General features: G+C 35.3%; 1 protein-coding gene across 6 annotated transcripts in view; it reads left to right on the top strand.

Annotated features, from left to right (window-relative positions):
- ATRX (ATRX chromatin remodeler) overlaps positions 1-26,619 on the top strand; it is a 242,920-nt gene that overhangs the window by 18,240 nt on the left and 198,061 nt on the right. The gene's annotated exons all lie outside the window — the stretch shown is intronic.

Below are 26,619 nucleotides of genomic sequence, written 5' to 3'. Positions count from 1 at the left end.
ATTCAAGTTCTAGAGGAAAATAGATTTTCTTACAATGGGCAAAGTAAAATTGCATTTCTGCTTCATCTGAGGGTAGTTTGTTTTTTAACCTATTTAAATCTAAATTCATTCCCTTTGAGCTAAAATGTACTTCATCCCGATAAAAACTTTCCAAAGGTTTCTGTTTTTGAGGGAACTTAGTATGCTTTTGTTAGAAAATAAAGATAGTGATATAATACTTGCACTTATTAATTTTTGTGTTAAAGTGAATAGAATATATTGAATTTAGATAGATGTGCCTCGAATGGAATAAATCTAAGCTTTTCAAATATTTATGCATATTTCTCACCCTCAACTGATTTTTATTTTCCCTTTATTCTGTATAAAACCATTACACCTTTCTCTTTTAATACAGGGAATATCCGTGGTTCAGTGTTTGCTTTCCCAAGGTATTCTTCAGGAAATTCCTGATTCTCTAGCAAACTTTGCTTTTTAAAATGGAGGTTAGCAGGTGTGGGAAATAAGGTTAAGAGTTTTAACCCTAAAGGAAGCTGTATAAAAATTAGATGAAAAAGATTACACGTATGAGAGATTTAAAAGCATTAGGAAATTCACAGTTATAAGGATGGTTCCCCTTTCTTCCCTAGATTATTCCTGGGATACTTAACAGCCTTTCTTTACCATTAGATTGTGAGTTCCTTAGGGTCAGGTCTTATGTATTTACTTTTTATTGCAATACTAAGTACTCACAATATATTCAGCATTTGGTAAATATTGTAAAATGAATAAGTGAATCTTACTCCTCATGAATAAAAAGTGAAATCTGACTGACTTACGGTTAAAACTCTTAGGTCAGTTTGGGAAGAGTTTAAATGGAAGTTTTTCAGGCAAGTGATATTTGTGAAGCTGACCTGAATTGCCTTTGCTTTGAAATTTTAATGCTTTACCGATGCTTTAAAGGATTTTCCAAAAAGCTTGAACAATTAGAGAGTTATAGCTCGACAAAGTTATATCTCTTAAATTAACAAATATCTGATTTGCTTGTATTATAACTTCTGGATTGTGGCTCATCTTTCCACTGAGGCATCAGCCCACTGAAAGAAAGAGATTGATATGACTTTCAGATGTTAAAGCCGGACTGGAAGATTAGAAACTCAGGATGTTAGCCTTTTCTGAATCTCTTTTATTTAGTCTTGCAGAATGGTAAGAAAATCATTTAATAGTTAAAGAAGATACGATATTTACCATTTATTATTTACGATAATACCATTCTGATAGCTGGTATTAGTTTAAATTTTCCAGGATTGGAGCCATCAACTGAAAGAAATGAATGAGGAAGTTTAACCAGAGGGACAAGGAATGATTTGTAGTTTTGGGTGGTAAGACTGTCATAGAGTTAGGTTACACATACAGCACAAGATACTCAAATGTTAGGATGAGTACACACAGACTAGGAGCACTAGTCGTCTTGAGATAGAAGGATTAGAGTTGATGTTGAACAGGTTTGTTTGGTTATTTTCTACTCATCTATCAGAATGTAGAACTTACTGATTTTCTTTTGTTTCTTCTTAGTTGAGTCCTTTCTTCATGCTAATCTTTATATAACTTTAATATCTAAGCATTGTTTATATTATTAGTTCGCTTCTGATCAACTCCTTTTGGATTATTCCTTTTACTTCTATAAAGGGATGGTTTCTATAAAATTTAGAACCACTGTTCTGCTTTTTAACTCAAATAAGTTAGATCCAAGTTTTGTGAAAAAAAGAGATTGCCTCCTTTTTGCTTTTAGAGAAATGTTCAATGGTACTCAAGAGATTTGTAGTGGCTCTTTGTATTCAGTATACTTATTTATGAAAGACTAACTTTTAATAAATCTTCTTGTTTTGGGACTCAAAGAAAAGGTCTTACATTTTAGTAGTGCCTTGTTTGTTGTGGTAAATTTTGGATTCTGTTTTCAGAAAAATAAAATTTATCTTCTAAGATGATTATTCTATGGTGCCCATGCTGGATATGCCCTGTCATCTCATATACTTAATTTTTATGTCCTTAGATGACTAAGAGGCCTGAATGATTTTTTGAGATGATGTAAAAGAGATACCAGTGTTATTTCCTGTTTCAGTATTTTTTTTGTTCCCCTCCCTTTTTTTCTTTTTGTAAAGGAACAAAAATTTGTTGTATTCCCAGAAATTCTTCAAGTATAAGATGTTAATAACATTTCCCAAGGGTCAAGAGAAGTATGTGGCTTTAAAAAGTCTAGGTCTTTTAGAGGCTACCTAGAGGAATCTCTGAAGAATTTAGAGGGTAGATACCATTTAACTTCCCTTATTTGCGGCACAAGCTTTCTACCAGACTGTGTGGTACATTGATCCTTCCTATGTCCCACTATAAAGTTACTGTTAAACAATTAATGTTAAATAGAAAGAATATTACAATAATAAGATTCAGGTAGAGTTGAAGGCTGAAAAAGTCTTATTGTAGAGAACAGAAATTGTAAAACCATATTGTAAAACCTTGTGCTCTTTGTGAACATGAAGTGTGGACACTTGATTCTTTTTCTTAATACTTAATGTGGAATTTTTCAGAAGCAGAGCTTCATGAAAGGCTTGATATCCTACGGTGAGATCCTGGGTAGAAGAAACTTGTGCTTTTTCTACCTTATTTTTAATATCGTCAATCAGTGTTCACTGCTACTTGGCCTCCAAAGCACCAAAGTAGTTATCTAGTTTGACAGATAAGTTTTAAAAAGATATAGATAACAGATTTATTTTAATTTCTATTTCTATTCCGTAGTTTTATAATTTGTGCTGAACCAAAAATTTCAAGCAGTATAGCAGATCAATTACTTCCTATTCACTGCTTTTAAAGCTAAAGATATTCAAGTAATATCCTCAGATCTTGTTAAAACTTTTAGCTTGAGTCAGTTTCTTCGCTAACTCTTGTTCAGGGTAGAAATTGTATGAAAGGTCTAAATCCTAGTGCAATTGCTGTCAAAAGATCTCTGAACAACTCAGCTAATGTCCAAGTCACTTTCCAAAAATTAACAACTTTATTGATGTAAATCACATACCACAGTCTATCCATTTAAAGAGTACAATTTTGTGGTTTTAGTATACTCACAAATCTGTACAGCCATCAACAGAATATTCATCACTCCAACAAGAAACCCTATACCAATTAGTGGTTACTCCTCATTTTCCCCCATATCCCTACCTCAGATCCTGACAACCACTATTTTACTTTCTATCTCTATGGATTTGCATATTTTGAACATTTCCTGTAAAAGGAATCATACAGTATGTGATCTTTTGTGATTGGCTACATTCATTTAGCATATTTTCAAGGTACATCCATGTTGTAGGATGACTCAGAACTTTACTCCTTTTTATTGCTGAAAAATATACATTCATCATTTCATGGATATTTGGTTTGTTTCTACTTTTTGGTTATTATGAATCATTGCTGCTGTGAACATTGGTGTATAAATTTTTGTGTGGGTGTTTATTTTCATTTCTTTTTGGAATTCTGGGTCATATGGAAACTCTATGTTTAACTTTTTGAGGAACTGTCAAAACTGTTTTTCAGTTTTGTATTATTTTACAAATAGTAAAGTGTGCTATTTTATGTTCACGTCAGCAGTGTATGAGGGTTCCAATTTTTCTACATCCTCACTAATACCTCCTGTTGACCATCTTTTAACTTATACCCATTCTGGTGGGTATGAAGTAGTATCTTGTGTTTATTTTTACGGTGGTAAAGTATACATAACATAATATTTATCACTTTAGCCATTTGTAAATGTGCAGTTCAGTGGCATTAAGCACATTCACAATATGTAACAGTCACCACCATGTGTACCCAAAACTCTTTCATCATCCCCAACAAAAAACTCTGTACCCATCTTGATAGTCTCTTTAATAAATGGTGCTGTGTCTATTGGATATCTACATGTGAAAGAAGGTTGGACCCATACTTTACACCATATACAACTAAAAATACCTAAATTTCAGAGCTAAAAGTATAAAACTCTTAGGAGAAAACATAAGGACCTTGGATTTGTCAGTGGTCTCTAAATAAGGTGGAAACAACACAGGCAAGAAAAGAAAAATATAGATAATACGGACTTCATTAAAATAAAAAATGTGTGTGTTAAAGGACACTATCAAGAGAGTGAAGACAACCCACAGAAATAGAAGAAAATGTATGCAAATCGTATATCTGATACGGATTTAATATCCAGAATATATAAAGAAGTTTTGCAGCTCAGCACCAAAAAGACAACTCAGTTAGAAAGTGTACAAAGGACTTGAATAGAAATCCCTTTACTTTTTAAAAAAAATTGTGATAAAATACACATAACATAAACCTTTTTAAAGTGTACATTTCAATAATGTTAAGTACATTTTTACATTGTTGTGCAATCAATCTCCAGAACTTTTTCATCTTGGAAAACTGAAACTCTAGGGACTTCCCTGGTGGTCCAGTGGCTAAGACTCCACGTTCCCAGTGCAGGGGGCCCGGGTTCGATCCCTGGTCAGAGAACTGGATCCTACATACTGCAACTAAGAAAGAGTTCACATGCTGCAGCTAAAAAGATCCCGCATGCCGCAACTAAAACCTGGCACAGCCAAATAAATAAATAAATATTTAAAAAAGAAAAAAACCCCACAAACTCTATACCCTATAAACAACAACTCCCCATTTCCCTGGCTTCCCTTTACTTATAATCATTTTCTTTATATTTAAAGTGGATTTCTTGTAGACAACATATATTTGGGTCTTGGTTTTAGTCCTCTCTGACATCTGACTGTATCCACCTCACACTCTGACACACTCTCTTAGTTGGTGTGTTTAGATCATTCACATTTTAAGTGAATTTTGATATAGTTGGTTTAATATATACCATGTTTGTAACTTTTTTGTTCATTGTACTTGTTTGTTTTTTATCTTCTCCTTTTTTGTCTTTTTAAAAAATATTTATTTTATTTAATTAATTTATTTATTTTATTTTTGGCTGTGTCAGGTCTTAGTTGCAGGACCTTTGTTGTGGCATGTGGGATCTTCTGTTGCGGCGCGTGGGCTTCTCTCTAGTTGCGGCACGTGAGCTCTCTAGTTGAGGCTCATGGGCTCAGTAGTTGCAGCATGGGGGCTTAGTTGCCCCGTGGCATGTGGGATCTTAGTTTCCTGACCAGGGATCGAACCCACGTCGCCTGCATTGGAAGGCAGATTCTTAACCACTGGACCACCAGGGAAGTCCCTTTGCTTTTTTTTTTTTTTAAGTCTTTATTGAACTTGTTAACAATATTGCTTCTGTTTTATGTTTTGGTTTTTGGCTGGGAGGACCAGGGATCGAATCCACACCCCCTGGGTTGAAAGGCTAAGCCTCAACCACTGGACTGCCAGGGAAGTCCCTGCCTTTGTTTTGTTTTGTTTTTTTTTTAACATCTTTATTGGAGTATAATTGCTTTACAATGTTGTGTTAGTTTCTGCTGTATAACAAAGTGAATCAGCTATCCTGCCTTTGGTTTTAATTGAACATTTATATGATTTCATTTTCTTTCCTCTTTTAACATAAATTATACTTCTTTAAACATTTTATTGGTTGCCTTATAGTTTGCAATATACATTTATAACTAGTCTAAGTCCATTTTTAAATGACACTATACCACTTCACAAGTACTGTAGATAGCTTATAACAGTATTCCCAATTCCTCTCCTTATCCATAAGCTATAATCATCCAATGCATTTTTGCTATTATTAGTTTGGACAGTTAACTATTAGTTCAGTTAAGAATAAGAAACATAAAAGATGTTATTTTACCCTCATTTATTCCTTCTCTAATGCTCTTCCTTACTTTATGTAGATGCATGTTTCTGCCCTATATAATTTTTTTTTATTATTATTTTTTGGCCACGCCCTGCAGCATGCAGAATCTTAGTTCCCTGACTAGGGATCAAACCCGTGCCCCCTGCATTGGGAGTGTGGAGTCTTAACCACTGGACCGCCAGGGAAGTCCCATATAATTTTTTTCTCTCTGAAGAACTTTCAACATTTCTTGCAAGGAAAGTCTGCTGGCAACAAATGCCTTTGGTTTTTGTTTGTCTGAGAAAGTATTTTTCTTTTACCTTTGAAGAATCATTTTGCTGGGTACATTATTCTAGCTTGGTGGGTTTTTTTTCCCCCAACACTTTAAACAATTCATTCTACTCTCTTCCTGCTTGCATAGTTTCTGACAACACATAAGATGGAATGCTTATCCTTGTTCCTCTATAGATAAGATGTTTTGTTTTTTTTTCTCCTGGCTTTTTAAAAGATTTTTCTCTTTGTCTTTGGTTTTCTGCTGTTTGCATACGACATAGCTAGGTATAGATATTTGGTATTTACCCTGCTTGGTATCCTGCTTCTGTGGTATCTGTCATTAATTTTGGAAGTATTTCCACCATTCTTTTATTTCAAACATTTCTTCTCTTTTCCTTCTTCTCCTTTGTATTCCCATGACATGTATGTTACAACTTTTGTAATTATTCTACAGTTATAGTTTTTCTGTTCCCTTTTATTTGTTCTTTTTTCTCTTTGCATTTCAGTTGTGGAAAGTTTCTATTGACATGTCCTCAGCCTCACTGATTCTTTCCTCTTCAGTCTCATTGATCCTTTCCTTGACTATGTCCATTCTGTTGATGAACCCATCAAAGGCATTCTTTATTTCTTTTACAGTATGTTGGATTTGTAGCATTTTCTTTTATTTATTTGAGTTTTCATCTTTCTGCTTACATTACCCAACTATTCTTGCACACTGCCTACTTTATCTATTGAGTCCTTATCATACTAGTCATAGTTATTTTAAATCTCCCTGTCTGATAATTCCAAAAATCTGTGTCTTCTCTGAGTCTGGTTCTCATGCTCTCTTTGTGTCTTTAGATTGTGTTTTTTCTTGCCTTTTAGCAGGACTTGTAATTTTTTTGAAAGCTCCATGTGATATTTCTGGTAATAGGAAATCAGACTTTTAGTGTGAGATTTTGTGTTAATCTGGCTAGGAATGGGGCTGTGTTTAATGTGTGCTGTAGCTGTAGGTGCCAGAGCCTTTATTTCTTCTAGTTCCCTTGTTCTAGTTTTTTTTTTTTCCTTACCTTTTGTCTTTGGGTTTCCTTAAGAATTCCTTCTTAAACAGAGTCTGTATCTTGTAGCTTTCTCATTTATAATTCAGTGTTACCATATTGGATCCCAGGAGTTGGAGAGGGAAAGTGATCTGTAATCTTATGAATTACATCTGTCTTTTTAAGTGGTCCCTGGGCTGTGACCTTCAGAAGTGTTTCTTAGCCTTTCCCGCCCCCCCCACCCCTACTTAGGTGAGACAGGAAACCTAGAGGAGGCTGAGGTTATCTAATTGCTCTTCCTCCAGGTACATAATGCTCTGGTAAAGTAGTTTACCTTGAGAGCAAGACTTTGTTAAAAAGGGAATGCTCTGGGTGAGTTTTAATATGTTTACTTTTCCCTCCTCCTGCTCAAGGCACAAGAGGATTTTTCCCCCTCAGATCTTCCTCATGAGTACCTGAAAAGCTTGCGGTGCTCCTGGAGGTAAAACCCAGGAAAGTGTGCCCCCCACCCCAACTGGGACCCCAGGATTTTTTAACACTCAAGCTAATCTGTATTTGGCCTCCAATAATTCGTCAGTTACTATTGAAGTGTTCGCACTTCAGATAAAATGTGATTCTCTGTATCTGCCTGTCTCCATTTTTTTTTTCTTTTTGGTGATTTGTCCTGTGACCTCAGTTCTCTAATGGATCTAAGATAACTTACTGATTTTCAATTTGTTTATCTTTTTTCTTGTTGTGAGCATAGGAGTGAGGACTTCTAAGCTCCTTACCTTTTGTAGCTGACTTGTTAGTTTTTTTGTTTGTTTGTTTTGACTTTTTAAAATAAATGAACCTATGTGAGATGACATAGCTATCTGTGGCTCTTTGGGAGTGCTCTCCTTTGTTTGTTACACCTTTCAGGTCTTGGTCTTTGTGAGGATCAGGTTCCAATTTCAGTTGGAAGTTTTAGGAATTGATTTTAAGATGATTTGTTTTTCTTATTGTTAACACCTTATGTTTAGTTACTGCTGCATACAGATAAGGTTAGTGTGGTAAGCTCAGTGGATTAAGCATGCACAGTAAAACTAGAGAACTTAGGTAATTTAATGTGTTCATATAGTGTTTTTATTAAAAATTAAAGAAAAAATCAATGAGTGTATTCAAAATGATAACAAAGATAGCAATGAACAAAGATGAAAAACTTTGGAAAAGTATGCTCTAGTAACTGAAGGCACTTTGTGGACATCTTAGTTTATCCTTAGTCCTTTGAAGTGTTCTAAGATTTGAGGATTATCTACTAGTGTAATAACTACTTTTCTGTTCATTAGGTTATATTAGTCACTGTGCCTTGAGTTTTCTTAAGGGATGTAGTATAGGGTGGGCTTTGGTTAGAGATAGAATTCCTGATTTTCCAACACAAGTGCAAATTATTTAATTCCCTTACTGTATTTAGCAAATAAGTGCCTTTCTGAGCCTCAGTTCCCTGTAATAAGGAGCGGGGTTTCATGAGGTTTAAATCAGGCCAGCGTGTATAAAATGCATGTTAAAATTTGTCAGGGTTATGTAAGGAAACCCAAGGCAGCGTGGACTCACTAAGAAAAATTCCACCTTTTACCCTAACACTTGATCTTCCAGTGGTTGATATTCATTGGCATAGTAGAAACCTGTATGGACCTTTATCACATTTGGGAGTAAAATTAAGGCATAAAAAGTTTATAGGGAATTAGGCTTTATATTATATGCTTACATAGTTAATACTGGGCAGCTGTTAAAAGGATTTCTTATAATTTTACTTGAATAAGGACATAAGTTAGAAGATTTTAAACACTTACGTGAATAATAAACTTGTGGTAAATAAACGAAGTGTAGAAAATCTGTTGGATTAGTGAAAAGCCAATTGTGAATTACTAGTTAATTTATAAGTGAAGTTACAGATACTAAGAAATAAATGAACTGTATATTTTATAACGCATTATAAACACATATGATAATTTTAAACCTAAAAAAAACACATGCACTTAGGAGTAATGCAGTGGATTTATTATGTCACAAAAAAACATTGTTTTTCTTGGTTTTTGAGGAAGGCTTGTATCACTATGAACTTCCCATTTCTTTTCCTTTGGTTGATTTCTAGTTTCATGCCTTTGTGGTCAGAGAAGTTGCTTGAAATAACTTCTATAGTCTTAAATTTGTTGAGGTTAGTTTTGTGCCGTAGCATGTGGTCAATCCTAGAGAATGTTCATGTGCACTTGAAAAGAATGTGTATTCTGTCTTTTTTTTTTTGGATGTAATGTCCTGAAAATGTCAATTAAGTCTAACTGTTCTATTGTATCATTTGGGATCTCTGTTGCCTTATTGATTTTCTGTCTAGAAGATCTGTCCATCGATGTGAGTGTGGTGTTAAAGTCTCTTACCATTATTGTATTCCCATCAATTTCTCCCTTGATGTCTGTTAGTATTTGTTTTATGTATTTGGGTGCTCCTATATTAGGTGCATATATGTTGATGAGTGTAAAATCCTCCTCTTGTATTGATCCTTTTATCGTTATATAGTGTCCATCTCTATCTTTCTTTATAGCCTTTGCTTTAAAGTCTATTTTATCTGATATGAGTATTGCAACTCTCACTTTCTTTTCATTTCCATTTCCATGAAATATCTTTTTCCATCCCCTCACTTTCAATCTATGTGTGTCCTTTGCCACAAGGTGGGTCTCTTGTAGGCAGCATATTGTAGGCTCTTGTTTTTTTTATCCAGTCTGCTGCTCTATGTCTTTTGATCGGAGCATTGACATTTAAGGTAATTATTTATACATTTGTATTTATTGCCATATTAAACCTTGTTTTCCAGTTGATTCTTTGTTTCTTCCCTGATCCTTCTTTTTCTTTTTGTGGTTTGATGATTTCCTTTTATTTTATGCTTGTGTGCTCTTCTTTTTGGTTTTTGTGAATGTATTGTATGTTTTTGATTTGTGTTTGTTCTGTTTTTCAAGTATCTTAACCCCTTCCTATGTCTACTTGCTTTAGACATATAGGCTCAAACACATTCTTAAAAAAAACAAACAAAAGGAGCTTCATTTTCTTACTCTCCTTCCCCACATTTTATGATTTTGATGTCCTTTTTTACATCTTCGTGTTTATCCTTTTGCTGTTCCTGGTGTTTATTATCGCTTTCACAAATAGGTTTTTTTTTCCTCTTTCTCTTTTTGATCTGTTTACTGGCTAGTTAAAGTGATTTACTTTCAAATTTTGAATTCCTCCTTCCTATATCTTCTTGCTTCTTTAATATTTAGAGAAGATCTATCAATATTTCTTTTAGGATAGGTTTAGTATTGCTGTATTCTTTTAGTTTTTGCTTGTCTGAGAAGTTCTTTATTTCTCCTACTATTCTAAATGATAATCTTGCTGGGTAGAGTATTCTAGGTTGCAGATTTTTCCCTTTCAAGACTTCGGATATATTTTCCCACTGCCTTCTGGCCTGTGGTGTTTCTGTTGAGCAATCAGCTGATAGCCTTATGGGGCTTCCCTTTTAATTAATTCTTTGTTTTTCTCTTGCTGCCTTTAGAATTCTCTCTTTATCTTTAACTTTTGCTGTCTTTATTATAATATGTTTTGGTGTAGGTCTGCTTGGGTTCATCTTGTTTGGGACTCTCTGTTCTTCCTGTATCTGGATATCTTTTTCCTTCTTTAGGCTTGGGAAGTTTTCAGCTGTAATTTATTCAAATACATTTTCAGTTCCCTTTTCTCTTTCTTCTCCTTCTGGAATCCCTATTAGTAGATTGGGACGCTATATATTATCCCCTAGGTCTCTTATACTGCTTTCTTTTTTTTTCATTTGGTTTTCTGTTTGCTGTTTTGCTTCGGTAAATTCCATTATTCTATCTTCCAGATCACTTATTCTTTTTTCTGCATTATTCATTCTGCTATTCATTGCCTTTAGATCGGCTTTCATCTTGGCAAATGAATTTTCTAATTTTTCTTGTCTCCTCCTTATAGTTTCTAGTTCCTTTTTACAATAATCTGCATTTCTCTCAATAACCTTTCTTAATTCCTTCAGTATTTTCATTACCTCCTTTTTGAAGTCGTGTCTATTAGACTGAAAAGGTCTGTTTCATTGTTTGTTTCTTCAGGGGAATTCTCTTGGTTTTTTAACTGGGAGTGGTTCCTCTGCTTCTTCACTTTGCTTATGTTTATCTTATTCTGTGAGTTTAGGAGAAACAATTATATCCTGTAGTCTTGGAGCCCTATTTATATGCGGGAGCATTCCTGCATAGCTCGTATGGGTTTAATATTTTTTGGCGTGAGGGCTGTTTTTGGTTTGGATCCTTGCAGTCTCTTTCCTCAGTGTTTGCTGGCCATTATCCCCTTGATAGGGGGTGTGCAGGTGCGTGGCTCGTGCACGCTCCAAGTAAGGCGGGGGCAGTGGTTGGCTCCCAGTAGCGGGACCCTCGGCAGTGGCAGTGGTCTGTGCCCGCCTCTGGAGTCTGAGATGGCAGCGGCAGCTCATGCCCGCCCCCAGAGCTCGTGTAGGCAGTGCCTGAGAGTGTGTGTGGAGAAGGATGCTCCTATGGCAGCATGCCCCCCAACAGTGTCACCTTGCCTCTCTGGTGGGCCCAGACCTTCCACATCACACCCTAGCCCCTTCAGGCTGTCTCCATGCAGCCAACCCCAGTCCTCTCCTCTGGGTCTGACCTCCAAATCCCAAGGCTCAGTGCCCAGCCCCCGCCTTCCCCAGTGGATGAGCATCTCAGGCTGGGGAGTGCTGGGCAGCACTGTCTGTCTGTGCAGGTCTCTCTTTGCTTTGCCCTCTGTAAACCAGTTGCTGTGCTCTTCTTCGAGGCTCTGAATCTTGCCCTTTGTCCTGGCTGGTCTCCCCGCCAGTGAGGGAACTTCCTAGTCTTCAGAGACCTTTCCTCTTTCACAGTTTGCTCCCAGGGGCACAGGTCCTGTCCCGATTCCTTTCTCTCTTCTTTTCTGCTTTTTTCTTTTGCCCTACCCAGTTACGTGGAGATTTTCTTGCCTTTTTGGAAGTCTGAGGCCTTCTGCCAGTGTTTGGTAGATGTTCTGTGAGAATTGTTCCACATGTAGATGTTTTTTTGATGTATTTGTGGGAGAAGGTGAGCTCCACATCCTACTCCTCTGCCATCTTGATCTGATCTCTGATTCTAACTTTTTAATTTAAGTATAGTTGATTTACAATATTAGTGTCAGGTGTACAACATAGTGATCCAATATTTTTATAGATTATACTCCATTTAAAGTTATTATAAAATATTGGCTGTATTCCTTGTGCTGTATAATATATCCTTGTAGCTTAATTATTTTATGTATAGTAGTTTCTACTTCTTAATCCCCTACTCCTATTTTGCTCCTCCCCTTTCCCTCTGGTAACTACTAACTTGTTCTCTATGTCTGTGAAACTGTTTCTGTTTTGTTGCATTCATTCATTTTATTTTTTGGATTCTACATATAAGTGACAACATGCAGTGTCTGTCTTTCTCTGAGTTATGTCACTAAGCATAATACTCTCCAGGTCCATCCATGTTTTTGCACATGGCAAAATCTTCATTTTTTTATGGCTGAGTAGTATTCCATTGTGTATATATACCACATCTTCCTTATCCATTCATCTGTTTATGGAAATTAGGTTGCTTCCATATCTTGGCCATTGTAAGTAATACTGCTCTGAACACTGGGGTGCATGTATCCTTTCAAATTCGTGTTTTTGTTTTCTTTGGATGTGTACCCAGGATTGGAATTGCTGGATGATATGGCAGTTCTACATTTAGTTTTCTGTGGGATCTCCATACTGTTTTTTATAGTGGCTGCACCAATTTACATTCCTACCAACAGTGTACTAGGGTCCTCTTTCTTCTGCATCCTCTCCAACATGGGTTATTTGTAGATGTTTTCACGATAGCCATTCTACAGGTACGAGGTGACATCTCATTGTGGGTTTTTTTAAAAAATTTATTTATTTTTGGCTGCATTGGGTCTTCGTTGCTGCGTGTGGGCTTTCTTTAGTTGCGGCGAGTGGGGGCTACTCTTCATTGCGGTGTGCGGCCTTCTGATTGTTGTGGCTTCTCGTTGCAGAGCACAGGCTCTAAGCACGTGGGTTTCAGTAGTTGTGGCTCGTGGGCTCAGTAGTTGTGGCTCTCAGGCTTAGCTGCTCCATAGCATGTGGGATCTTCCCGGACCAGGGATTGAACCCGTGTTCCTTGCATTGGCAGGCAGATTCTTAACCACTGTGCCACGAGGGAAGTCCCTCACTGTGGTTTTGATTTGCATTTCTCTGATGATTAGTCATGTTGAGCATCTTTTCATGTTCTTGTTTGTTATCTGTATATCTTTGGAAAAATGTCTATTCAGGTTTTCTACCCATTTTTTATCTTTCTTGGTTTTTTTCCTAATATTGAGTTATATGAGCTGTTTATGTATTTTGGGTATTAATCCCTTATCAGTCATATCATTTGCAAATATTTTCTCCCATTCTGTAAGTTGTCTTTTCATTTTGTTGATGGTTTCCTTTGTTGTGCAAAAGCTTTTAAGTTTAATTAGGTCCCATTTGTTTATTTTTGCTTTTGTTTCCTTTGCCTTAAAGACAGATCCAAAAAAAATTGCTATGATTTATGTCAAAGAATCTTCTATGTTTTCTTCTAGGAGTTTTATGTTTTCCACTCTTAAATTTAGGTTTTTAATCTATTTTACGTTTTTTTTGTATATGTTGTGAGAATATGTTCTGATTCTGTTCTTTTACATGTAGCTGTCCAGTTTTCCTGCACCACTTACTGAAGAGACTCCCTTTTTTCCATTGTATATTCTTGTCTGTTTTGTGATAGATTAATTTATCATAAGTGCATGGGTTTACTTCTGGGCTCTTTATTCTATTCCATTGATCAATGTGTCTGTTTCTGTGCCGTTACCATAATGTTTTGATTGCTGTAGCTTTGTAGTATAGTTTTAAGTCAGGGAGTGTGATACCTCCAGCTCTGTTCTTCTTTCTCAAGATTGCTTTGGCTATTCTGGGTCTTTTGTATATACATACAAATTTCAGAATTATTTGTTCTAGTTCTGTGAAAAATGCCATTGGTATTTTGGTAGGGATTTCATTGAATCTCTAGATTGCCTTGGGTAGTATGGTCATTTTAACAATATTAATTCTTCCAACCCATGAACATGGTATATCTTTCCATCTGTTTGTGTCATGTTCATTTTCTTTCATCAGTGTCTTACAGTTTTCTGAGTATAGGTTTTTTACCTCCTTAGTGAGATTTATTTCTAGGTGTTTTATTCTTTGTTATATGATGGTAAATGGGATTGTTTTCTTAATCTCCCTTTCTGATAGTTCATTGTTACTTTATGAAATGCAACAGATTACTGTATATTGATTTTGTATCCAACATCTTTACCAAATTAATGAGCTCTAGTAGTTTTTTTTGGTGGCATCTTTGGGATTTTCTATGTTGGGATGATCCTAATTAAGTCAATGCTTGGAAATAGTTGCATGCAAATTGTGTGTGATAGAGATAATAGAATCAGTAATGAAAAAAAGAAGTATTGTGAAGATTTGCTCATCGAACTGAGCTTGTTTAACAAGCTAGTTCCTCTCTAAAGTGATGTTGCAATTTTTATGATACCTTTTCATAATCCTAGTACAGGTTACATTGTTCATAATGCATTCTCAGTTGAAGACAGTCTGAGTTTTTCTACCAACAGCTGTAGTTTCTTCAAACTTCTCTTCCAGTTTTCAAGAAAACTGTGTTTTGAAGGTGCTTTCAGTTTTTATGGTGAGAGATTTGCTGTCAGAAGTGATGACACAGTCTGGCTTGGCCATTGCATCCATTTTTCACAGTGCCAATCCCACTCCTCTTGCCTTCATGTATTCCTCAAAGTCTTTACTCTTCCTTCATATATTCATCAGAGCCATTTTCCTATTAGCTGCTGAATGGTAGCCATGGTTGGCCTTGGGAACAGTGTCTTGTGTGGGAAGCAGGGCACTTGGTCCTGGGAGGGGTGCTTTGCCTTAGCCCTTCTAACCCCTGACCCCCATTCTCCTGAGCCAGGAGGTGCAAACTAGCTCCACTTAGGACTCCTCAGGTACTTCCTGCAAGCTAAGTTGCTTTTATTATTAAAATAATGTGCTAGTTAAAATTAATTACATTTCCTTCAGACTTTAAGTTATTAGAATATTGTAGCTAAAGCTTAAGTTCAATTTGAACTATTTTCTGATGTATCTATATTGATACATACGGCTCTAGTTCATTCATTTAATTCATATATGGTCATCCGTCATGTGAATGTATAATCTGTCTATCCTGTTTTTTATGGATAATTAGGTTATTTTCAAATTTTCTCTAGTACAAACAGTACTGCAGTTTGTACATGTCTTCATTCATAGCTTTAGTGGCCACACACAGCACAAGCTTTCTTTTAATATTTGCCTGATATATCAAATATCTTTTAAAAATTTACTGTTTTAATCATTTTTAAGGGTACAATTCAGTGGCATTAACTACACTGGCAGTCCTTTGTAACCATCCACACTCTCCATTTCCAGATCTTTTTCATCATCTCCAAAACAGAAACTCTGTACCCATTAAACAATAACTCTGCATTCCCGCCCCCCTCCAGCCCTGTATTATGCTTTCTGTCTCTGTGAATTTGACTACTCTAGGACCCTCATCTAAGTGGAATTATACAATGTTTTGCCTTTTGTTGTGCCTGGCTTATTTTCGTTAGTATAATGTTTTCAAAGTTCATCTGTGGTGTAGCATGTATCAGAATTTCATTCCTTTTTAAGGAATATCATTCCTTTTATACCATGTGTATTGGGTTGACCAAAAGGTTTGTTCAGTTTTTTCCATAAGATGGCTCTAGTAGCACTTAGTTGTCTTTAACGTCATTTGAAACAATTTTGTTAGATTGTATTGTGACAGCTGTCATATTAGCATGCATTCAAAAAAAGACTTATCAAAATTGGTGAATTTTTTGGTAGCCATTTTAATATCAAACATGTATAAAAAAAGCAACATTTTTGGCATAATATTCTTTATTATTTCAAGAAAGGTAAAAATGCAGCTGAAATGCACAAGAAGATATGTTCAGTGTATGGAGAAGGTGCTGTGACTGATCGAATGTATCAAAAGTGGTTTGTGAAGTTTTGTGCTAGAGATTTCTTGCTGGATGATGCTCCCCGGTCAGGTAGGCCAGTTGAAGTTGACAGCGATCAAATCGAGACATTAACTGAGAACAATCAACGTTTCAGCACATGGGAGATAGCCGACATACTCAAAATGTCCAAATCAAGTGTTGAAAATCATTTGCACCAGCTTGGTTATGTGAATTGCTTTGATGTTTGGGTTCCACATAACTTAAGCAAAAAAGAACGTTGACTATGTTTCCACATGCGATTCTCTACTTGAACGTAACGAAAATGTTCCATTTTTAAAACAAATTGTGACAGGCGATGAAAAGTAGATACTGTATAGTAATGTGGAACGGAAGAGATCACGGCAAGCGAAATGAACCACCACCAACCACACCAAAGGTCAGTCTTCATCCAAAGAAGGTGATGTTGTGTATATGGTGGGATTGGAAGGGAGTCCTCTATTATGAGCTCCTTCCGGAAAACCAAACAATTAATTCCAACAAGTTCTGCTTCCAATTAGACCAACTGAAAGCGGCACTCGACGAAAAGCGTCCAGAATTAGTCAACAGAAAACGCATAATCTTCCATCAGGATAACACAAGCCAGCATGTTTCTTTGATGAACAGACAAAAACTGTTACAGCTTGGCTGGGAAGTTCTGATTCATACGCCGTATTCACCAGACATTGCACCTTCGGATTTCCATTTATTTCGATCTTTACAAAATTCTCTTAATGGAAAAAATTTCAATTCTCTGGAAGACTGTAAAAGGCACGTGGAACAGTTCTTTGCTCAAAAAGATAAAAAGTTTTGGGAAGATGGAATTATAAGGTTGTCTGAAAAATGCCAGAAGGTAGTGGAACAAAATGGTGACTATGTTGTTCAATAAAGTTCTTGGTGAAAATGAAAAATGTGTCTTTTATTTTTCCTTAAAAAACTGAAGGCATTTTTTGGCCCACCCAGTATATTAAATTTTACTTATCCATTCATCTGTTGTTGATGGACATATTGGTTATTTTCCCTTTTTGGCTCTTGTGAATAATGCTGTTATGAACATTAATGTATAAGTATCTGTTTGGGTCCCAGCTTTCATTTCTTTTGGTATATACTTAGAAGTAGAATTACTGGATCATATGGCAGTTCTATGTTTATCTTTTTGAGGTACTGCTATACTGTTTTTCCACAGTGGGTGCACCATTTGATATTTCTAACAGCATCACACTCAGGGTTCCAGTTTCTCCACATCCTCACCAACACTTGTTATTTTCTTTACTCTTTTTTTTGCGTGGGTGGGGGTTAATAGCCTCTTAACGGGTGTGAAGTGTTATCTCATTATGGTTCTAATTTGTATTTCCCTAATGACTAGTGATGTAGAACATCCTTTTGTGTTTATTGGATATTTGTATGTCTTTGGAGAAATGTCTATTCAAGTCCTTTGCCCATTAAATTTTTTTTGTTGAACTGCATATTTTATTTTACTTTTTTTTGAAGTATGTTGATTTAAAATATTGTGTTACTTTCAGGTGTACAGAAAAGTGATTCAGTTATACATATACATACATATATATACATACACATATATATATGTGTATATAATGGGTTGGCCAAAATGTTCCTTCAGTTTTTAAGTAAAAATAAAAGACACATTTTTAATTTTCACCAAGAACTGTATTGAACAACGTAGTCACCATTTTGTTCCATTACCGTCTGCCATTTTTCAGGCAACTTCATAATTCTGTCTTCCCAAAACTTTTTATCTTTTTGAGCAAAGAACTGTTCCATGTGCCTTTTACAGTCTTTCAGGGAGCTGAAATTATTTCCATTAAGAGAATTTTGTAAAGACCAAAATAAATGGAAATCTGAAGATGCAATATCTGGTGAATGCAGCAGATGAATCAGAACTTCCCAGCCAAGCTGTAACAGTTTTTGCCTGGTCATCAAAGAAACATGGGCTTGCGTTATCCTGATGGAAGATTATGCGTTTTCTGTTGACTAATTCTGGACGCTTTTCGTCGAGTGCCGCTTTCAGTTGGTCTAATTGGGAGCAGAACTTGTTGGAATTAATCGTTTGGTTTTCCGGAAGGAGCTCATAATAGAGGACTCCCTTCCAATCCCACCATATACACAACATCACCTTTGGATGAAGACTGACCTTTGGTGTGGCTAGTGGTGGTTCATTTCACTTGCCCCACAATCTCTTCTGTTCCACATTGTTGTACAGTATCCACTTTTCATCGCCTGTCACAATTTGTTTTAAAAATGGAACATTTTCATTATGTTTAAGTAGAGAATCGCATGTGGAAACCACTGTCAAGAAGGTTTTTTTCGCTTAAGTTATGTGGAACCCAAACATCAAAGCAATTCACATAACCAAGCTGGTGCAGATGATTTTCAACGCTTGATTTGGACATTTTGAGTATGTTGGCTATCTCCCACGTGGTATAATGTTGATTGTTCTCAATTAATGCCTTGATCGCTATCAACTTCAACTGGCCTACCCGATCGTGGAGCATCATCCAGCAAGAAATCTGTAACACGAAACTTCGTAAATCACTTTTGACACATTCGATCAGTCACAGCACCTTCTCCATACACGGAACATATCTTCTTGTGCATTTCAGTTGCATTTTTACCTTTCTTGAAATAATAAAGCATATTATGCCAAAAATGTTGCTTTTTTAATCCATGTTCAATATTAAAATGGCTACACAAAAATTCACCAATTTTAGTGTCTTTTTTTAAATGCATGCTGATATGACAGCTGTCACAATACAGTCTAACAAAATTGTTTTGAATGAAGTTAAAGACGACTAAGTGCTACTAGAGCCATCTTACGCAAAAAACCGAACGAACTCTTTGGCCAGCCCCATATGTATACATGTGTATGTATATATGTATTATTTTTCAGATTCTTTTCCATTATAGGTTAATACAAGATATTCAGTATTGTTCCCTGTGCTATACAGTAAATCCTTGTTGTTTGTTTTATATATAGTGGTGTGTATCTCATAATCCCATACTCCTAATTTATCCCTCCCCCTTACCCTTTGGTAACCATGTTTGTTTTCTATGTCTGTGAGTTTGTTTCTATTTTATATTTAGATTCATTTGTATTATTTTTTAGATTTCACACAAACATAGTATTACATAATATTAGCCTTTTTCTGTCTCAGTATGGTAATCTCTAGCTCCATCCATGTTGCTGCAAATGGCATTATTTCATTCCTTTTTTATGGCTGAGTGATATACCATTGTGTATATGTACCACATGTTCTTTATCCATTCATCTGTTGATGGACAGTTAGGTTGCTTCTATGTCTTGGCTATTGTAAATCGTCCTGTTATGAACATTGTGCTGCATGTATGTTTTTGAATTAGAGTTTTCGTCTTTTCCAGATATATGCCCAGGAGTGGGATTGCTGGATTGTATGGTAACTGTAGTTTTAGTTTTTGAAGGAACCTCCATACTGTTTTTTATAGTGGCTGCACCAGTTTACATTCCCACCCTCAGTATAGGAAGGTTCCCTTTTCTCCACATCCTCTCCAGCATTTACTATTTGTAGACTTTTGCTGATGGCCATTCTGACTGGTGTGAGGTGATACCTCATTGTAGTTTTGATTTGCTTTTCTCTAATAATTAACAATGTTGAGCATCTTTTCATGTGCCTGTTGTCCATTTCTTTTTTGGAGAAATGTCTGTTTAGGTCTTCTGCTCATTTTTTGATTGGGTTGTTTGTTTTTTTTCTATTGAGTTGTATGAGCTGTTTGTATGTTTTTGACATTAATCCCTTGTTGGTCGCATCACATGCACATGTTTTTTCTGAGTCCCTAGGTTTTCTTTTTACTTTGTTCATGGTTTCCTTTGTTGTGTAAAAGGTTTTAAGTTTGATTAGGTCCCATTTTATTATTTTTGTTTTTATTTCTATTGCCTTGGCAGAGTGACCTAAGAAAACATTGGTATGATTTATTTCAGAGAATGTTTTACCTATGCTCTCTTCTAGGAGTTTTATGGTGTCGTGTCTCATGTTTAGGTCTTTATTTTACGTTTTTTTTTGTATATGGTATGAGGGAATGTTCTAACTTCATTGATTTACATGAGGTTGTCCAGCTTTCCCAACACCACTTGTTGAAGAGACTGTCTTTTCTCCATTATATATTCTTGCCTCCTTTGTTGAAGGTTGATTGACCCTAGGTGTGTGGGTTTATTTCTGGGCTCTCTATTGTGTTACATTGATCTATATGTCTGTTTTTGTGCCAGTACCACACTTTTTTATTACTGTAGCTTTATAGTATTGTTTGAAATTTGGGAGAGTTATGCCTCCAGCTTTGTTCTTTTCCCTTAGGATTGCTTTGGCAATTCCAGGTCTTTTGTGGTTCCCTGTTACTTTTAGGATTATGTAGTCTAGTCCTGTGAAGAATGTCATGGGTAATTTTATAAGGATCATATTAAATCTGTAGACTGCTTAGGATAGTATGGCCATTTTACCAATATTTATTCTTCCAAACCAAGAGCATGGAATATCTTTCCATTTCTTTGAGTCAACTTCAGTTTCCTTTTTCCTAGTTCTCAGTTTCCTTTTTCCGTGTTTTATAGTTCTTAGGGTATAGGTCTTTCACCTCCTAGGTTTTTTTCCTAGGTATTTTATTTTTTTGTATGCTATAATATCATATTATTTATTTTTAAAAATTATCTTAATTTTAAGTTTTGTTTGTTTCTTTGGGTGCACCGTTCGGTTTGCAGGATCTTGGTTTCAGAACAGGGATTGAACCCAGGCCACGGCAGTGAAAACACTGAGTCCTAACCACTGGACTGCTTGGGAACTCCTTGGATGCTATTTTAAATTGGATTTTTTTACTTTCTCTTTCTGATATTTCATTATTAGTGTAAAGAAGTGCAACAGATTTCTTTTTTCTTTTTTAAAAAAATATTTATTTACTTATTTGGCTGCATTGGGTCTTAGTTGCGGCACGCGGGATCTTCGTTGTGGCATGCAGGATCTTTAGTTGCGGCATGTGGGATCTTTTTAGTTGCGGCATGTGGGATCTAGTTCCGTGACCAGGGATCGAACCAGGGCCCCCTGCATTGGGAGCGCAGAGTCTTAGCCACTGGACCACCAGGGAAGTCCCCAGAAATGCAATAACTATCTGTATATTAATCTTGTATCTTTCTACCTTGCTCAATTCATTTATTAGTTCTAATAGTTTTTTTGTGGCCTCTTTAGGAATATTTGTATAGAGTATCATGTCATCTGCATATAATCACAATTTTACCTCTTCTCTTCCAATTCGGATACCTTTTATTTCTTTTTCTTATCTGATTGCTGTGCCTTTGCCCATTTTTGTATTTGGTTGTTTGGTTTTTTTGTAGTTGAGTTATAGGATTTCTTTATGTTTTCTGGTTATCAATACCATTTCAGATATATGATTCAGAAATACTTTCTCCCATTTTGTGGATTGTCTTTTTTTCTCTTGATAGTGACCTTTGATGCACAAAAGTTTTTCATTTTGATGAAATCCAGTTTATTTTTTTGTTGTTGTCTCTGCTTTCGGTATCATATTCAGGAAAGCATGACCAAATCCAATGTCATGAAGATTCCCCCTCTATTTTCTTTAAAGAGTTTCATAGTTTTAGCTACTATTTTTAAGTCTTTGATGCATCTTGAGTTAATTTTTGTATGTGGTGTGATGCAGGTGTCCACTTTATTCTTTTGCATTTGGTTATTCATTTTCCCCAGCACCCCATGTTGAAAAGACTGTCCTTTTCCCATTGAATGTTGTTGATACCCTTCTTGAAAATCAGTTGACCACATATATGCAAGGCTTTATTTCTGGGTTCTCTATTCCATTGTTCTATATGATTGTCCTTTGGCCAGTACCATACTGTTTTGATTATTTTAGCTCTGCAGTTAGTTTTTTTTAAAAAAATTTAAGTATAGTTGATTTACCATATTGTGTTAGTTTCAGGTTTACAGGAAGGTAGTTCAGTTTTTATATATATATATATATTTTTTTTTTTTCAGATTATTTTCCATTATAGGTTATTACATGATATTGAATGTAGTTCTCTGTGTTATACAGTAAATCCTTGTTGCTTTTGCAGTTAGTTTTGAGGTCAGGAATTGTGAGTTCTTTAATTTTGTTGTATTTCACAACTGTTTTGGCTGTTCAAGATTCCTTGAGATTCATCATGAATTTTAGGATGGAATTTACTATGTCTGTGAAAAAACTGTTGGGATTTTGATAGGAGTTGAATTGAATCTCTAGATCACTTTGGGTAGTATTGTCATCTTAACAATATTTGTTTGTGTCTTTAATTTCTTTCAGCAGTGAAAGTATTGCTGTTTTGCAGCTTTCCATAAGTCTTTCAACTCCTTGGTTAAATTTATTCTTAAATACTTAATTCTTCTTGATGCTATTGTAAATGGCATTGTTTTTTTAATTTCCTTTTTGGATTGTTCATTGTTAGCATGGAAAAATGCAGCTGATTTTTGAGTGTGAATTTTGTATCCACCAACTTTACTGAATTTGTGTATTAACTGTTAAGAATTTTTTGTGGTATCTTTAAGGTTTTCTACATGTAAGATGTCATCTGTGGACAAAGATAAGTTTACTCTTCCTTTCCAGTTTGGATTATAATATGCTATTTTAAACAGTTGTTAAGTGAACAAAAGTGTAAAGTTAATTACCGATTATTTGTTTATAAAAAAGACCATTTTTGGTCAGTATACTCATGAACATATGTCCAAATTTTAGAGAATCTATATGGTCCATTGCTAGAAGACAGCCACCCATCTGTGCGAGCAGGTAGATGAATGGGTGAAAATGAAAAATAGTTTTTGTTTTGTTTTGTTTTTTGTGTTTTTTTTGATTTTTTAACCATTTATTTACTTAAAGAATTTTTAAAAATTGAAGTATAATTGATTTACAATATTACATTAGTTTCAGGTATACAACATAGTGATTCAGTATTTTTATGCCTTGTAAAATGATCACCACAGTCCCTGAGATTATTTTATGTAAGGTGATTTTAAAGGTATAGTATATCAGGAAAGATAATCAACATTCAGAAATCTAAATGCCACTTACTCATGTAAATATTGCTAATTTTTCTAGTGAAAGCTACAGTTTTTGAAGGACATTAATGCCTCAGGCTACTTCATCTTCAGTGGATTGCTCCTCCCTCATTCCCCCCTTCCCGGATTGTTTTCATCAATTGTTATATCCTTAACATTTGCAAACCAGGTTTCTGGATTGTAGTACGTCCTAATGTTATATGTAGAAACCAATGCTTCAGTTTTTAAGGTTCTGTAAAGTTTTGTGTATTAACATTACTCTTCTCTAAACCTTTCTGACTATCCAGATCTAGGAAGTTCTCTCCAGACTGTTGCCGGATATGTATTCAGTTAGTACTCTCACCAAGGCAGTGTGCATTGCAGTCATTCTTCCTGCTCAGCCTAACATTCTTCCTCCTCCTGGCTAGGAGTATTAGCAGTAATAACCCTCCATGTCTCTGGCCTAGTAATTTAGGTGCTCATCCTCACTCATAACCTTTCTTTATTAAAATGAGTTTTGTTACCTAAAATATTCTGCGATATAACTCAAATCTTAGGAGATAAAATGGGTTGGATTGGTTTGGGTTTAGGCAAGTTTGATTTACACCTTAAATTGTGTCTAAGTAATGGTGAAACATAAATGAGACACATATCAACCACGTGCAGTATGTAAAGAGGAAAATCAGCTAAGGGTAAATAGTGTTAATTTGAAGTGATTATTTGTGAATAATAATTCTTTAGTCCAATATATTTTCTAGTATCTGTCAAATTTGTAATATATCTGCAAGCATCCTTATTTTTTAAGTGTTCATGATAAGAATGATGATGTACTCAAGGTGTATTAAAAACAACGGAAATAGCTCTAAGTGCCACACTCTTAATTAACTGCTAAAGTAACTGCTATGGGTTGCTATGAAATTAGCAAAACATTGTTAGATCTGAGGCAGCAATGACATCGTAATTAGACTAGTAGACTAGTGAAGTTCTAGATGAGAATTCCTGTCACTACTGGCAGTGATGGCTTCAGGCAAAGACACTTGTCCTATCCTACCTAAACTCACCAACAACTGCTCTGATGAGAATTCATATAAGCCTGCTATTAAGTGAGGACTTAAGGGTTCTGGGCTTTTGGGTGGTTTTTTTGTTTCTTTGTTTTCAATCTGGGAGCTACATAGATGAGGACGCTAATTCTGTGCTTCCCCTTGGCATCTATATAGAAAGCTTTATGTTCCAGAACAAAACAATGTGTGTGCAGAGAAAGCAAGTCTGACCTGAGTGTAGGGCATATACTAAATTCAGAAGCTAAATTAGTTACTGGTTTTTGTGACTGGCCAGTGATTCCTTTAGGTAATGAGTAGGCCTGAGGTAGATCATGGTGTGCTGTCTTCCCCCTTAAAGTCAGGCCAAAATGAACATCATGAGCAAATTGTAAAGGACAGCGTGCAGTTAGAGCTACAGATACCCAGCCCAGACTCTTTTTTTTTTTTTTATAATGTCGGTATAGGTTGTTTGTAGATCATTTTTATGAGTTTCAGTATGTTCCTTTTCTATTCCTAGTTTGCTTGGAGTTTTTTTTTTTTTCACACACACACACTGTATTTTATTTTTACAAGAGATAAATAGACTGACACCAAGCATTGTGCATGGATTACCACAACAAAAGCAACAATGATTGCAATTACCAAACATGAAACACACTCATGCTATGTCATAATATTGACATTCAGTCCAGTAATCCTCCACTGTAACAGCTCCTTTATTTTGCAGTGAAAATTGATTTGTATATTCTTTGCCTCTGAGTCCTTGTTGGATTTTTTTTTTTAATTCAGACAGAAAGTCACAAAAATTATACTCATCTTCATCAGATCACTCAGTCCCATGTAATTAATTTTTTTTTTCATCTTGATCTTTTGTTAGCACTTTTATGAGTTCATCAGTTTTTCATTAGAGTTCTGAAAATGCTTATTCATTCAGTTCAGCAGTACAGTCAGTTACCAGAAACCTGTACTTGTCAGTCTTTTCCATGAATTTCTTAAAGATGAAACCCTTTTATAGGAACATATTTGCAAAAGCATCAGAGTACACCCAGAACTGTCTGTAAATGACAAAAGACTTAAAAATGACCACAGTTAAAAATTTGATGAAAGTTCATAATAATGCAGTTGACAAGAAAATTAGTTATTTCTGAGATATACATTTTAAGGTAATAACTAGCATTATGACGTATAACATTATACCAGAACATATAAGATTTTTAGAAATTTCATGTAATGTCTGAAACATTTATATTAACATATTTCCATACAGATAACCCAATGAAAGTTTAGTATTAGTTGTTTTGTTTGTTTGTTTGTTTTTTAATTCCATCCCTTGTTTTATTAACACAGAGAATGTTGAGACTCCCAAATTGGACTAGTTTAAAGAGCATCTGAAGGATTTGACCAGATAATGAAAGCCAATATTAAATCTGCTGGAGTTTCATGTACAAGACTGGAAAGAGACAACATCGAGAATTAATGATGTGATTAAGTATAACTTAAGAAATATGGACACTTCAAACTGTACCTTGCAAATAAGAATAATTTCATCTTCATCTAGAGAAAAAGGATGAGCTATGGAATGGAGATTCAGTTTCCATTTTGTTCACGAAATCTAGAAGGCGGTAAAATGATTAGGTAATATAAAAAGCTTCAGTGATTCTATTTATGATGTACACTGGAAGGAACCACCAGGTATTACTGCAAATCCTCTGTGTATTGTTTCAGCAGTCCTGGTTTAATGCTGATATACTCTCCATCAGGTTTTACACTGTTTTCACTGTTCTCTTGGGAACTTTTTTTTTTTTTTTTTTCACACACACACACTGTATTTTATTTTTACAAGAGATAAATAGACTGACACCAAGCATTGTACATGGATGACCACAACAAAAGCAACAATGATTGCAATTACCAAACACGAAACACACTCATACTATGTCATAATATTGACATTCAGTCCAGTAATCCTCCACTGTAACAGCTCCTTTACTTTGCAGTGAAAATTGATTTGTATATTCTTTGCCTCTGAGTCCTTGTGGGATTTTTTTTTTTAATTCAGACAGAAAGTCACAAAAATTATACTCATCCTCATCAGTTCACTCAGTCCCATGTAATTAATTTTTTTTTCATCTTGATCTTTTGTTAGCACTTTTATGAGTTCATCAGTTTTTCATTAGAGTTCTGAAAATGCTTATTCATTCAGTTCAGCAGTACAGTCAGTTACCAGAAACCTGTACTTGTCAGAGTCTTTTCCATGAATTTCTTGAAGATGAAACCCTTTTATAGGAACATATTTGCAAAAGCATCAGAGTACACCCAGAAATGTCTGTAAA

This window comes from Balaenoptera borealis (genome assembly GCF_965194805.1).
Source record: "Balaenoptera borealis genome assembly, chromosome: X".
Classification (NCBI taxonomy): Eukaryota; Metazoa; Chordata; class Mammalia; order Artiodactyla; family Balaenopteridae; genus Balaenoptera; species Balaenoptera borealis.
This window is presented reverse-complemented; position numbering and strand designations above follow the sequence as displayed.